Here is a 5,539-nt window from a genome sequence, read left to right as displayed (position 1 = left end):
GAGGGAGTATTGTGGGGCGCAGCCGTTTTCTATGGTGCGGTGATGTAGGCTGACGGGTAGGGCCGGCCGTAACGGGCCCCAGGTTCCAGTGACGCGTAGTTTTTCGGCGGGCCGTGCTCTTGCGTAGGCTTTGCGCCTCGGGCGCGGGATAGTTTCTCGCTCGCAGTCGATGACCGGTGGGGCAACGAATTCGGAGGATGCTCCTCGGTGTGGCGTACGGGAGGGGTTACGTCCATGACATGTCGGTCATACTTACCAGTGCGGTGGGCCCCGTAGCAGTGAGGATGTGTTCTCCTGTAGACCTGTGCAGTTGGTGAGCGGCCATTTATTCGGGCACCTTCTCGATGACATGTGGGGTCAGAGTGCTGGGCCAAAATGTCAGTGTAGATAGATTATGATACTTGCTTGTTTGGGTAGACCTGGGTGACGTGGGCTTTGACTGCGAATCAGCCTTACGAGACAGGGAGGGGACAGGGTGGGCCCAATATGTCTCTTCGCGGGGGTGTGCTACATGCAGTATGTTTGCGTAATTCTGTACCAGACCCAGCATGTGATGTAAGTTTGACTTCGCACCGTTATGTGAGGTTGGTGACTACAAGTGGGCCAACAGACGAGACCCACCTGTCATTTTCTACTCGGAATCCAGCGAAAACCGAAGCATATGTCTGGTTATATATACTTCCTCGGTTTCTATTTATATGTCGTATTAAGTTTGTCCTAAATCAAATTTAACTAACTTTGATCGAATTTATAGAAAAATATAGCAATAACTATATTATCCAACATATGCACAATCAACATATACTTCATGGTGGATCCAATGAAACAAATTTGGTATTGTAAATGTTATTAATTCTTTCTATAAGTTTGATCAAATTTTGCCAAGTTTGACGTAAAACAAACCTAATACAAATAAAAAAAGAGGGAGTAAGAAATTTTGATCGAGATAAAGTTTCATACAGTTCTATTTAAAAAAGTTTCAGACATTAATTCACATTTTAGTTTTACTTGAAAAAGGATATTTTTATTTTTGGCCATCTATATATGTCTTTGATATTTTAAGCTTAACTTTTTTAATTGATATATATGTCTATGCTAGCCTTCAATAGCTTGGGCTACATTTTGGATGTGTTTTATACTATCAATCCATGGTCAAAATAGTGTGCAATTAACATAGAAAAATGATATTAAATGAAAGATTTTGATTTTAAAAAAGATAAGGAAAAAATCATCGAAAACAGAGTTTATATGAGGGAGGAATACCATATACAAGGTTTTAATCCTGGATTAAAAAGGAAATGATGAACAGTTCATGTGTTCTTCATTTGAATCCATATAGAACAACTCTTTACTGACTGACGGTTCGACGTAGCAAATATAATCACCGACTGACCATTGATCGGTAAATATAAATATCTTATGGGTGGTTGATCTGCAAAACAACACTGATTGATTGCATGTCGGGAAGTTTTACACGTTCATTGGTAGTGCTGGACATTTACCGATTGACGTCCTGTCGTTAAATTGGTGTTGTGGTGTAGTGTATTAGGATTGATAAAGCAAACATCACCATAGTCAGTGATTTCAACATCCACGCTATGCATATCTGGGTGGGTGCACTAGATGTTTTTTCGTTTATTTTAGAGCATGTGCATTTGAAACATGTCCTGTTCATGGATGTGGTCACCCGAAAATCTCTTAACAATACTCGTTCTCAAGAGAAGCTTTTGTATGCTTTTGTGCATAGACTAAAAAAGTGGCAAAAATATAACTATGTGTTCTAAGCTAGGTTGGGTTCTTCCTCTTGAGTTTCACCATCATTTCGTGAAATACTCCATCTATCCCTAAATATAAGGATTTTAAGAGTTTAAATTTTATCCCAAAATTTAAAGATCTTGAGCATTCAATCAAGCTCGCCAATCAGGGCCCAGCCGCTAATTGTGCCAATCAAATTAATAGATGACCAATCAAGCGCTGCCCTTGTTATTAATCATGCCAATAAGAAGCATGTTTGACTGCGTTAGTGAGGGTTGTGAAAACCTTTTCCTTACCTATTTAATTTGTCCTAAAATTTTCAGAAGCTCGTATATATATTTAGTGACAAAGGGAGTACTCTTTCAAAGAATAGTGTATATTTGACTAACACTTTAAAGAAATATGTTTCCTGAATGTGATTTGTACAACCAAAACATCCTTACCCTAACATTCTGCATCTTTTCTTCTTATTTTGAATTTTGGTTCTCGCAAAATGTAACAAATGAGCTGCAAAGAACAAGATTTTTTTCCTGATTCACTAAGGAAAAAGGACTAGCTCATGCGATTGATCTTCCTTTTAAGTTGTAAGTTCTATTATTTGGTAAATCTTAATGCCAATGGACAAGTGTATATAATGGATTTTATTATGTAGATTATCTTTACATATCTGCAAATTGGATTTGTTTGATATTTTGTGCAGCTTTTATTCTTTTTATTGAATGGGTAGTGTAACATATTTGTTTGATTAGACAAAATTGTCATGATTTACAATTTAATTGGTCAATGTTTATTCTAGAAAATGTAGGGGAAGTGAGATCATACAAGCATGCACAATTTTATTCGTAAGACATGTTTTTGTTTTGTGTAGATTACGCCCCCCCCCCCTCCCTCCCTCTCCACGCTGGTAGAGACCTGTAATGTCACCTTCCCGATATTTGTGACATTTTGGAGAACTTTGGTATTTATACACTTCTTTTCAAGGATTTTTCACAACTCCATCGAAGGGTGATTAAGCCTTGTACGTGTACACAGTTGCATTCAGGCGCTCTCTCTTCATAGTAATCCGAGACGAACCACTGTTTAATATAGTTTTTTTTCGCTTCTCACAAGCTACGATACTCATTTAGAGATGATGGTAGGAACAATAATTCATAACAAATACACAATATTTGTGTAGACATACTTCAGACTTTCATCATTGCAATACACAGACGGTGTAGAAATGAGTTCAATAAATTGGTTCCATACCTTTTTCACATATCTTGGTCTACCCATAGAGCTTACAAGACCCTCTGAGCCAGAGTTCATGCCCATGCTGAATAGAATGGAAAAGCACCTCATGGGCATCTCCAAGTTCCTATCTTATGCAGAGAGATTGGTATTAGTTAACAGGGCCGTGTTGGCATAAATTGGGACCCTGTGCAAAACATTAAAATTAGGCCTAATAGACTAGTAAAATAGAATAATTAAATATTAAATATAATATAACCTATTATATAGGAACGAAACATATCAAGAATAATATCTATTTAATTTTAGTTGCATAATCTTTACTTAAATAATTTTATTTGGGCCGGCAACTGGCAAGACTCGAGGGTAATTGGGCAAGCTAGCAAGCGGTCGGCCTTTTGATCAGGGGCACGCGTCCAGGTATGTCTACATTTAGACCGGCCGCATACTCCCTCAGTTTCATGAAAAATACAATCATGTGTTTGAAAAAAAAATTCCACAAAGAGTGCAATCTTAGAGATTGTATCTCAACCACCTGCCTAATTAAGTGATCAGTTTTGATTTGAATGCTAAAACTAACTGCATGCGGCAAACAAATAAGGGTATCTTCATGGCATCACTAATTTGTTCAAAAAAATTAGAATGCACAATTCATTAGACAGAGAGAGTATGAGCCAGTTAGTACTATGAGCTTAGATTGTGATGGGCAGTGGACAAATGTTGGGGCCCCAAAAAAAATGGGGCCCTGTGCGGCCGCACGGGTGGCACCCCCTCCCGCACGGGCCTGTCAGTTAATTTAGTTTATTCCTCCGTGCCAACATTCTACCTATCTGCTTTGAAATTCCCTTCCAAAGTATTGAAACAGATTGACAAATCTATGGAATGGAGGTGATATAAACCAAAAAAAGGAGGCTATTTGGTGGCTTGGAGTAAGGCTTATCTACCTAAGGTGGAGGGCGGTCTTTGTATTATTAACATCAAAACTAAGAACAAAGCACTCCTCTTCAAATTCCTCCATAAATTCTTTACTAAAGCTGAGCTACCTGGGTGCAACTTACTTTGTCTTGTCTATACAAGACTAACACTCCACCTCATGCAAGAAAATATGTGGGATCCTTCTGGTGGAGAGATATAATTGGTTTATCAAAGAATTTCTTAAAGATAGCCACCTATAATGTTAAGAAAGGAAATTCAGTAATCTTCTGGAAAGACCTATGGAACCTAGGTGTTTTACAATGGAAATCCCCCCAGCTCCATTCTTTTGTGAGATATCAAAACATTTCAGTGAAGGTTTTCTCTCTAGAGAGATCAATAGAAATTTCAGATTACCCCTTTCTGCTCAAGTATCTGTGCAACTGTCTGATCTGAACTCCTTCCTAGCTCAGCTTGGCAGAAACCCTTCGCAACCTGGTGAATGGTCTTTCATATGGGGAACTGTATATTATACTCGAGAAAAGCTTATAAATCCTTGTTAGGAACAAGAACAATGGTTGCCTCCCTGGACATCCACTGGGACTCTTCTATTCATTTGCTAGATATGGTCATCGCTGCCCGAGAACAGTTGGGTTCGGTCATTTTCAGAGAGGTTATGAGTTTAGCTTGGGCAAGTTGGTGTCATCGTAAACATCATCTTTGAGAATGAAGTTACCTCCTTTTTCATGGTGGACAGCCCTGAGAATTAAATCTGGTTCTTCTTAAAGCAAAAATAGCCATAGGTGATAAACTCAATATTTGGCTTAGTCTCCCTTAGGCTCTGTCCAACCCTGCTTCGCGCAAAAAAAAAAAAAAACTCTCGCTCGTCCCACGTCCAAAGCACAGTTGGGGTCCGGCTCAGACTACGGGCCACAATTGTGGATCGACTTCTCATGAGCAACGGGCCACTATATGGATGGGGCGGGAGTTCGGAGTTTTTCTCAGCCTGTGTGAGAAGACCTTCTTAATACCGCAGGTCGAGTTTTTTTACTCTATTTTCTCCTTTTTATTTTTGTACACAAACCTTTTTTCTTTATTATATTATAATAAAAAATCGGTAGACACCTTCCCTGCTGACTTCGGTAAAAAAAAAGTTAGCGCTCTTTCTATAAGAAGAATATATAGCAGTTAAACTGTTAGCACAGGCAAGTCAAAAACAGGAGTTTTGTCAACCCATACGTTGTTGCCCAGTCCCAATGTTTAGCTTAAACACGTGCAACAATGCTACATTCTAAAAAATAACTGAAACTTTTAGTTCAAACAGTAATGATTTTAAGTTTATCAGATCAGAATTCCTACTAACGTAAAATCAAGAGCATTTGGTCTACCTTAAAAATTTTCATTTTTAGCACTTCTTTGATATTATTTTAGACATCTTTTCCATTTTAGTTGGTCTACATTACAAATGAGGGCATGAGAGGAAACATTTCGATTGTGCTAAAAAATAATTAGGAAGTTTCAGGATAATGCTATTCAATTACTTGCATGTTCTAAAGACGATCAATCGGCCCTTCGCTTACCTCCTTTTATCATAGTGATATGCATGAACTTGCGATCAATCCAAGGTTCATCAAGACAAAAA

This window comes from Panicum virgatum, chromosome 9K (genome assembly GCF_016808335.1).
Source record: "Panicum virgatum strain AP13 chromosome 9K, P.virgatum_v5, whole genome shotgun sequence".
Taxonomy (NCBI): domain Eukaryota; kingdom Viridiplantae; phylum Streptophyta; class Magnoliopsida; order Poales; family Poaceae; genus Panicum; species Panicum virgatum.
This window is presented reverse-complemented; position numbering follows the sequence as displayed.